Raw genomic sequence first — 10,512 nt, forward strand, 5'->3', positions numbered from 1 at the left:
TTGTGTTCGGGAGGCGGGGCCGGGACCCGCTGACGGCAGTTTCCCAGCCCTGTTCCCCCTCCCCTGCCCCCTCAGTCGCCGGGCAGCAGAAGGAGGCGGCCAGCCTACTCCTGCCCCTCGGCCGGACGAACTGCGGCTGCCGCGCCCGTCACCTTTGCACCTGCCTGGTTGAGGTGAGATGCCTGGCGCGCACGGTGAGGGCGGTGCGCGCAGGCCCGCACAGAGCTGTTGGGGCTGCCCCGGGGTCGATGACTTCAAATGACGGGTGGGAGAAGGGCCTGCGAGGCTAACAGAATCCCCCTCGGGGGAGTGGAAAGAACAAAAATGTTTCGGTGACCTAGGTAATAGTCCTAGCTTTGCGGCTCAGGAACCCGGGACCATTTAACGTCAAGTTGTAGGGACGTTAGTTTCCTTATCTGGAGACGAGAATGACACTGTTGCTCCATCCTCCCAAGGGGATAGCTCCCAGATTGGAGATGCAGTCTGGTGGGAGGCTGGAGAGATGTAGAACCCAGTGCGGGAAAGAGCAGGCGAGCTCTCAGCTGTTTTAACCCCTACTTCTTTAGTAGACAAATCTGAAATTTAAAACAGAAATGGCCACATAAGGACAATTCAGATGAAGCGCAGGCGGGCTGACATCGCGCACTTGGGTCTTTCCTGCAAAGACAGCCGCGCTCTGGGAGAAGCCTAGTCCTCCGGCTTGTCCCCAGGCCCGCCCCAAAGGCCGCTGGGAGCTGGGTGAGGACGTGGCGGTCCCCTTGCGAATCTTACTCCAGAGGCAGGTTCCGCAGAAAGAGCCTTCAATCTCGGCCGCTTGGCTCCAAGATAATCTCCTGGCGAAAGCTGAGAGGCGGCTAGCTTATTCAGGGGACTCAACCCCTAGACTGAGCTTCTTCCGTTGCAAAACACTCCCAAACCCTGCGAACTCGCAGCTCGCGTCTCCCCAGCCTTCCGGCGTGAGCGTCCCAGCTACACTTTAGAGCACTTTACTTGGCCCGCATCTATCCAGTTTTCGATTAAGGAAAGCGCAATGGGGACAGAGGGAACCCCGGCCTCCTGTACCAGGCCTACGTAGTCGCCCAGGTGGCCGGGTCACAAATAAACAATTCCAGCATCAAGAACCCCGCTAACTTCTGTACTCCGCTAACCTCTGAAAACCTGATACTGATACAGGTCTCCCAGTATAATTTGAATCTCCCCAGTCCTTCCAGTGGAACAGCTCGCCTGAGCGCAAGGAAAATTGACAAGGAGCCTTCAGCTAGCCTTCTAGCTTTGAGCTTGAGTAGGGGCATGGCGACTTGGTGGCTTCTTCGCGGTTTATTGGTGTATTTGGTGACTCTACAGATCCAGATCACACCCACCCCCCCACCCCCCGCCAAACATTCTCTTCCTCACCACGCCTCCCCACCTCCCCGCCCCGCCCCGCGCCCTGGGCAAGTTGGTATCTCTAGAAGAGCCTCAGGGTTCTGAGTCCCGTGGGGGCGCGCAGAGATGGTCAAAGCAAGGTTTCTCCACGAGCCCTGAACTCTGAAGCTACAAGTTTCCCCGCTGCGCACCCTGCGAAATTGGTGGGGAAGAGAATTTAAAATACAATGGCAAAACGCACTGTTGAGAACCCTTTGAAGTTGGGCAACCACGACTGCTCCACTCTCCCCATCTCTTTCCTCCCCATCTCCCCACTCCTCCAGATGCACCAGAAATCGGCACTTTGATCTTGTAAAGCAGCAATTTATATTTATTTAATTTTTTTTTCCCTGTAAAACGATGATTGGACCGGGGAGAAAATAATGTAACTCCACGGGCGCAGGGCTGAGCAGCGGCTGTCTAGGCCATGCCGGGGCTGGGTGAGTGCACCATGCACATCTATTCGCCCGGGTTTGCAGCGCATTCCTCTTCGCCAGGGTTCTCTTGCGCTCTCTCTATCTCCCACTCCCCCCCCACAAACCCCCCCACAGGGAACCGGTCGACACAGGCAGGAAGCTAGGCTTTATTTGTCTTTGACGAAGAGATGCTGGGCGCGGTGGTGGGGGCTTGGGGAGTGCAGGAGGAAAAGTCAAGGCTGAAGCTCCAGTTCGGGGAAGTGAATTGAAGAGAGGGGAGGAAGAACTCAGAGAGAAAACCACCTCCTGCCTTGGAGAAGAAAACTCAAAAGCCATTCACCCTCTTCTCTAATAGTGGAGGGGTGGGGGCAGCTGCGGACTCAGTGGGTGGAAGGCCAATATTAGCCAGTTCTCTCGTGTCTTTCCCCATACCCAGAGCACGGAGATTTACTGGAATAAGTCTGATGTGCAACCTTTCTCGGCACTTTGCCTAATAACCTGAAATTGGATTAACATTTGGGAAAATATTAACTACTTAAAGCGACAAACACCACGGCTTCCCACTAATTTCTCCCACCCTCACGCTAAGCCCAAGGTCCCTCCCTCCTCTGCCTGGGTCAACCTGGCCAAACTCCCACTGCTCTGGGTCCTGCTTCTGGGTCTTCCACTCCCTAGGGCCCTTAGTCTCTTAGCCCTTTCTCCCAATAACCACGTTTTCTTTCTGCACTCTGAGATCTCTTGTCTTTGCTCTCTGGCTGCCCAGGGCATGCTGTATCCAACACATCAGTGTTTGAGAAAGGAGTTCAGGAGACCCAACCATACCTGGCCTTCAATCTGCACAGCTAATTCCTCCAGGCCCTTGACCCCCCAACCCGGCCCCCTTCTGCTTTGTGCTAGGAACCCTTTGCTGAGGCCTTCAAGCCCCAGGCAGTGGGCCACCCTGTCTCTGCTATACATGAGGTGATGGGCTTGCTCAGAAGATACGTTCTAGGATCCCTAGTCCTCTGCTAGTACCTCAGATTCTGATAGTCTCAAGCTGCTTGGGGAAAACAGGCCAGGGTGGGGGTCATTGACACATGCACCAGACAGAGGTGCAGCCAAGGTCTCAGTAACTGAGAGGCAGTGCTGACCACTTCCCTTCTATTTTTCTTACCCTTTGTTTCCTTTTTCCATTCCTTTTCTTTTTTCCATTCCTGTCTTTTTTTCTTAAATTCTGTCTTCTCCTTCCATTCCCTCTCATGTTTCCCTAGCTTTCATTAGCCTCTCTCTGTTCTAAATTGCTGCAACCCACATTCCTCAGGCCCACAGAGGCTGCTAGTACACTTGTCCACTGGCATCTCCAGCCCTAGATATAGCCCACAGGGGGTGCTGTGGGAAACTGGGAGCAAAACCGGAGCAGCTAGTGTTAGAGCCCTCAGGGGCCTCCTAGGGCCCAAGGCCCAGGTGAGGGACTCAGTGGCTCCTCCTTGCACATATCTTCCCTTTGAGCATCTAACGCTTCCACTTGCTCACCTCCCTCCCCACAGTCTTCTTCAGGAGACAGGTGCCAGCTGGGCTTCCAGTCATAGGTTAAAAAAATCAGGAAAAAATAGATGGAAAGAAAGCAAATGGTGGTCCCTGGATGATATGAGAGTCTGCTGCAGTCAGTTGACTGGGTGAAAAATGCATCTGTAGTACTGAAGGAAGCTCCCCCCGTGGGGCGGACATGGTTGAGAGTTACTAGGGAGGACAGGAGGGAGATCCGGGAGCAGCACAGAACAGATGCGTGGGCAACACCTGCACCAGGGAAACCTGAGCAACACTACCTTACCTCAACAAGAGTTTTAATGCAGCATTTGCACAGAGCAAGACAGCCAGTGAGACTGGATTTCCCATCAAGGGGAGAGAAAATGTAGCCCAAGAAAAGAAGCTGCCAACATTCCACTGAAAAGTCCAAAATGGGGAAAAGGCAAAACTAAAGAGGGAAGATCTTCTTGCATTTCACCCTCTTCCCTTTCCTTTCTGGATCCCACAGGAAACAGTGGTTTGGGGCCTGGTCCAGGACATCCCAGGGACTGGCTTCGTCCTCTCCATCCCTAAAATCTTCCTTTACTCTGGCAGCCCAGGCCCTCCTGGCCAGCCTTTGCTGGGGGCAGGTGGGAGGGGGTGGGGGTTGGGTGGGGTGGGAAAGAGCTAGGCCTGTGATCTCTGCCAGGGGAGGAGGCTGCAGCCACCCTGGCACCCAAACAAGACCGAACTCACTCCCAGAACTGGAACTCCTCTAAGCCCAGAAGTCAAGAGGGACTTTGCAGCGTGGCTGCCAAGGTTTGTCCTTTGAGGGGTGGGGACTTTGATGACGAGGCTGTCTCTCCCTCCAGTTATGTTTCCTAAGGCTGATCTGCAGCTTGACAGGAGCCCTTCAAATTAAGCCAATAGCTTTTTCTCCCAAGCCGAGATTTTCACACTGAACTCTGGAGTTCTGCTCCCTTCCATTTGACTCCAAGGACCTGTGAGGTTTCCCTGTCTGTCCCCTTTCTGACGAGGAATCTGATTTCCAAGTCCTCAGCTACTCTGATAAATAACTGACACCAATAAGTGCTCGGAACCTTAAGACAGTTTCTTATTTGCATTTCAAGTGGATCTGAGCTGTAGGGATGACAATTAAAATAAACAGAGGCCCCGTCTCTACTAAAACATACAGAAAACTAGCCGGGCGTGGTGGCGGGCGCCTATAGTCCCAGCTACTCGGGAGGCTGAGGCAGGAGAATGGCCTAAACCCGGGAGGCGGAGCTTGCAGTGAGCTGAGATCCGGCCACTGCACTCCAGCCTGGGTGACAGAGCGAGACTCCGTCTCAAAAAAAAAAAAAAAAAAAAAACAGAGGACCCCCCCCCCCCAGTTGAGTCCTGTGAATGTATGTATGTGTGTGTGTTTGGGGGCGGATGAGAGGGGAACTCAGTTTGAAAATATTTGAGGGCCCGCCATAGGCAGCTTTATCTCACTAGTGGCCATCATAGAGTGATGGAGAGAGCTCCCATGCTGGGTTAACACACCCTGTCCTCAAGAAGCTCCCAATTGGCAGGCAGAAATGGTCTGCTTGGCACTGGCTACAGACCACTACTGCGAGGACAAAGTCTACTTAAGACATAATTGATGTTACTAGCCTACAAGTGGGTGGGGTTGAAGGTCCAGAAGCCTTCAGAGAACAGGTGGCTTTGGGGTTGAGCCAATAAAGGGTCAAAGCCATGTAAAGTGGATGTTTTCAGGTGAAGCTGCCCAAGCTGACTGGGCACCGCGAGAGAAGTGAGTATGGAGCACCACCCCATCTTTCCCTACTAAGTTACTTGAGTCAGTTGCAACCAGAGAGAACTTAGGTGTGCACAGAGAAGGACTGAGGGTGTGGGAGCAAAGAATTCCAGCTGCAGAATTCTTTTTAGAATTTTACCTGCACTAAAAGCTGTGAGACCTTTGCCAAGCTGCCTAACTCCTTGGTACCTCAGTTTTCTCATGTGTAAAATGGGACTGGTAATACTAGTTCTCAGCTTGTAGAGCTTGAAGCAGGTGACATAAGTCCATGTAAAGCACTTAGCACAGGGTGCTAAGGCATGGAGTAACAAGCTCAGTAAATGTTAGCTCTTCTTAATTTGTGCAGAACAGAAAGAGAGGAGATACAGAATGAAACTTGGTGGCAAGAGAGGAAAGACGTGGAAATAAACACTTATCTTGTTCTCTTTGCCTCTCCTGGAAGGAGAGACCTCTGGATAGCAAACACCGTCTACTGTTTTCTGAGCTGGCTCAGAAGTTCTCATTTCCTGTGGTAAAGGCAACCAAAGATAGTAATATTGGGTGTTGGTGAAGCTTCCATCCACCATAGTGCCACTGACCCTTGCCCCTCAGAGTCATCATGCCTTGCAGGCCCCTAATGCCACAGACATCATTGATAATTAGGAGAAAATGGATTCATGAATGGTTCCATTTTGGAAATTCCTTTATTTGCCTAGATCTGTAGGCTGTCTTATGAAGTCCTTGTGAAAGTATGGAATTCAGTATTTTTCTTGGTTACAGATGGACCACTTTCCTCCTTGCTGGCTTTCCGGGGTACTTGGCAATGGGCCAGAGTGTGATGTCTCTTGGGACTGTTTGAATGGGACCAGCAGTGGGACTGTTCTGCTCCAACTCTTCCCCAGCAGCAGCTCAAGGGACTCCGGCAATGTTTGCCTCTCAGCAGACACCCACGTATGTGTCTCTGGTCTGAAAGTACAGTCAGGTTATAAAACAACATTTTAGAATTATATATATCAATCTATATCTACTTATTTACTTCAGCCTTCTGGAGGTCTTGTTTGTCCAGGGCAACTGTGTACCTGATCTTGGTAATCTCCTTACCCTGACTAATTTGTGTCACAGGATGCTACACCTACCACCCCAGAGTTCTGGATTCCTTCCTATCCCATTTGATCTGGTTTCAGGTAGAAGAGGTAGCCCATGGGTTATGAGCCAAAGTCAAATAAAAGCCTCCCATGGACTAGCTCACACCCTGCTCCTCCAGCCTCATCTGCGGCTGTGGGCAGAGGCAAGAACAATGCCAGCTGCCCCAGCTACCCTGACCTTGGCAGCCTGGAGGATCTAATACCCCAGCCCCACCTGGGAGCTGCCCAATTGTTCTAGTGTGGAGAGTTGTTTTCCACTCTCCTTGAATAATGGAGAATAGCCACCCCACTCTCCTTGAATAACTATTTCCACTGGTGGAGAGGGGAGATTGAGTGTAAGGAGGCTGTAAAAATCCACATTTGGGACTTTTTGGGTGATGGCTCAGGGCTAGGTAAGCTCTTGAATTTCCACCTTGAACATTTTGCTTGTAGGTGGCCATTTATTAGCAACAAATGAAATTCAACCACTTCTGGAAAAAATAAAGTCATCATCAAATTAAATCCCTAATGCCTCAATTCAGCTGCCTTTAGCTGCTGGTCCTTGTGCCCCAACAGATTTCAGAGCTAGAGGCCCCTCTCCCCTGCCTTCTTTCTGCCAGCCTCAGGCTCCCCACCACCACCCCGCAGAAACCTCAGGTAACCCTTTTATGTCCCAAGGTTGCTACAGAGTTAGACCGCAGGGTCTGGTGATTCTTCCCGCATAAGCTTTAGATAATTCTTCCTCTCAGTGGAAAAACTAAAGGGAGAACTCTGCTTAGCCAAACACCTGCAAACCCAGCATGAAGCGGGAGATGGAGTCACATTTAGGGGGTGAACCTGGTAAAACTGGGGTTCCTGAGACCAGAAAGAACAGGAAAGAATTCTCTGTGTAGGACTCATCTGGCTCCCAAGATTTGACTTTTTGGCCTGAGGCCTGCCGACTAAAGGGCCAAGGGGCCGCACATGAAAGCAAGACAAAGCCCTGTTGCTCCCACTTGGCCCCACCATTTCTCACTGTCCTGTCTGTCAGTCCCTACTGAGGATCTTGGGGCTTTGGAAAAAGTCCTAGTCTCCCCCAAGAACTGGGTGGCTCTCCGGGGAGCGAGGGCTGGAAGCTGGGTACTCCTCATATTTCATTTCTTTTGTTGCTTCAGACACCTTGACCATTCAGGCAATCCCTTGCAGATAAAGGAGAGGAGGCTACAGGACAGCCACAGGGTTTAAGATTCAAGAAGCCAGGGAGATCCCGGAAGAGTTATGGATTGGGGACAAGAGATGCAGCAGGAGGGATGCGTGTTGATTTCTGCAGACCTTGGGGGCAACCGAGTGGGGCCAGGATGTTTCCTCACATGCCTGTGTGTGACGCTGTGTACCCACGTACGTATTGTTTCCACATTCATGTTCGATTCTAGAAAGGTACATGGATACAACGCGTCTGGGTATACGAAGTGTTTGCATGCTTATGTGTGCTGCTGGATAAACTTATGTCTTTCTGTAGTCACACATGATACGTGCATGATGCTTGCACTTAGCTTCCTATAAAACGTATATGGTAGTTGCTAATGTACCCGTATTTTTTTCGGGGTGAGTGCACGTTGGGGCCTCAAAACTCGCTGACTTTGGATTGGGTTTTATGGTCCTGCCAAGCAATACCGAGCTCCTGAGAGTGCAGAATGTTACCTTCCAGCATTGCGGAAGCAAGGCCGAGGAGAGGGGCTGGAGGGCTTCCCAGAAAGCCCCTTCACCTCCCACCCTAGGCCTGACTTTCCGCCTTGGTAACCTGAGGCAGGCTCCTCCCACATGCTCAGTGGGCCCAGCTCAGGCTCGAAGTTACGCATCCTGCATCCTACATCCTGCGAAGGCTGGGAGGGCCGGAGCTGGCGCCTGCCGCGGCGCACACTGCAGTCGAAGGTCGGGCTGCGGCGTTGCGCTAAACGCCGTGGGGAAAGAGAAGCTGGGCCTGGGGGAACAGGATTTCCTCACCTCTTGGGCGCGGCCGCTCCGGCCTGGCCACACAAGGCTCCCTTTGTGGAGGGGCCCTGCTTCTGCGCAGACCGAAGTCAGCGAACAATAGCGCAATTTTGCGGCCCGCCGGGCCCGGCTCTGCCGGCCACACCGCGGCGGCCGAAGGCGAGGAAACCGGGTGGCGCTTTTTTATAGTCACAAATATAAAATCGGGGCTTTCCCTCCCTTTTCGCTCGCCTCTTGCCTCAATGCCGATAGAAAGCAGATAAATTTATGAAGGGCAAGCTAAGAGAATAATTACAGGGTGAAGGCCGTTAAATTTTATTTCCAGTCCCAAAGGCAAAACCTGCGATTTTATTGCAAACATCTGGAAGGACCAAGGGATGGGCACGCTGCTGGTTTAAAATAAAAATAAAAGATTTTATTTCGTGAAAACAAAAAAACATCATTAAAGACCTTTCACCCCCACGGACTTTTATTTTTAAAAAGTGTGAGGCGGTGGTTGAATAGTTAACGACTTACGCGGGTCCCGCAGCTCTCTGCGACTTGAAGGAGCGACTGGAGGTGCGGTCTGCAAGAGTGGGCCCACGCCGCCTCCGCGGAACTGGCGTTGGGCGGGCGTTTCCAGAAATCCACTCCCTCTCCCCGTCTCACCACGCCCGAGGGTTCCAGATCAGTTATGCTGTCCCATTTCATGCTCCTGTGTTTTTTGTTTTGTTTTGTGTTGTGTTGTTTTGCTTTGTTTTGCTTTAGGGGCATCGATTTGGCAAAATACGTGAAAAGTGGAATCTTTGACCTCACATTCCCAGAAGATTCGATCACAGCAGTAATAAAATCTCAGGTCTGTCCGGCCCCAGGGTCGATGACCTTGCCTGCTCTTCTTAGTTGTAAAGTTTTAAGAACCCCTTCACTCTGAGGATAGGGAAACTGAGGCATGGGCCATTAATCGACTTGCCGAAGGTCACATAGTTTGGAGATGAACCGGACCTGGTCACTAGGCTTCAAGTTCGCCTTGCAGTCTATATGGTTTCTTCCCACCCCATAGACGCCTCATAATGTTTTATACCTACCTTGATGGGCGAATTCATTGTAATTCTCTCACCCCCACAGGGTGTCCTACCCACGTGTTTAAGGGCAGCCTAATATGTCCCGCTGGCCAACTATTTTTAACTTTGTTTTCAATTACTCACTCAAAACTCCGAAATCAAAGCCGGCTGGTGGTTCACCTTGGTATTGAGGCATTAGCAGTGGTGTTATTTAAGGTGCTATTCAGTGTGGGGTAATGGGACGAAAAGACAGATATGTGGAGGATGTGGGCGCTCCGTTTCTGGGAATGCCTATTTGTGTTTATGACTCTGATCTGTTGCCGCATGATTCTGCTCTTCCTTTGAAAAATCAAAATATCTGGACATGGTCAGTTGTAAGTGAACAGTTACTGTACTGCCTTTCTTTTTCTAACTTTTCCTCTTCCAAGACTAGGCCTGGACCTCCACTTCCCTGTAAGTCCCTGCAGGTAGCCTGTGAAACCCCAGGGCTCCTCAGACTTCCCAGGTACCCAATAACCATCACTTCCTTTTGGGGGGCTACAGGGAGTAAGTGGGAGGCAGACATCTTGCTTGGTCTTTGTCAACCAGTTTCAGGCCTAAAACAGCCCTGAAATTCAGTCATTTCAGGGTGGATCGCCTGTAGGATCCACTCAGGGTAAAAAGCTGGAGCCTGTAGCAGGGAAACCTAGGTAGTGCCTAGGGAATTCGCCTCATAAACTGGGTACCCCACCCCTACCCATAAAGGGTAAAAGAGAGATAAACTGGGATAATGAGGAGAGATTTTAAAAGCCCGTTGATGTAATCAGTAGAAGAAAAATTTGTATCACATTTCCAGGTTCTTACATGTAATCTCCCAAACCCTCCCTCAGCTGCACACTAGTGTACACCTAAGTACACATATTAAGCCATCCCACTCACTCTTTCTCCAGACTTTCCTCCCCATCAGCAGAGTCACCCACCAAGGAGTGCATGCTTCTGGTAAAAACCTTACATTAACTCCTATAGAGTCACGGGAGTTTTCACTGCTCCTCCCATTTACTTAGAGGAAACCCCTTATTTTCAAGACTGCTAAAACCTAGCCTGCTTTCATTTGGGTTTGATTGTTTTTAGTGGCCTAACCTACAATTCCAGGATATGTGTGTCTGTGGAATGGGGGTGGGAGCAGCCTATGTGCAATCTGAAGGAGGGGTGTGGGAACTCTACCGCTGACTACTGACTCTGCTGAGAGCACGCTTCGGGAGGATGCAGATGCATGCATGTTGAAGGCATTGCTTATTCCTCTTTGTATGCCTCTC

General features: G+C 51.0%; 1 long non-coding RNA gene across 1 annotated transcript; it reads left to right on the forward strand.

The window, feature by feature from the left end:
* The first annotated feature begins 57 nt into the window (after positions 1-57).
* Positions 58-1,118, forward strand: LOC140709354 (uncharacterized). The gene is made up of 2 exons (XR_012089865.1): positions 58-194; positions 570-1,118. It is a non-coding gene; the product is annotated as an uncharacterized lncRNA (long non-coding RNA).
* The last annotated feature ends 9,394 nt before the right edge of the window (positions 1,119-10,512 follow it).

Source organism: Chlorocebus sabaeus, chromosome 20 (genome assembly GCF_047675955.1).
Source record: "Chlorocebus sabaeus isolate Y175 chromosome 20, mChlSab1.0.hap1, whole genome shotgun sequence".
Classification (NCBI taxonomy): domain Eukaryota; kingdom Metazoa; phylum Chordata; class Mammalia; order Primates; family Cercopithecidae; genus Chlorocebus; species Chlorocebus sabaeus.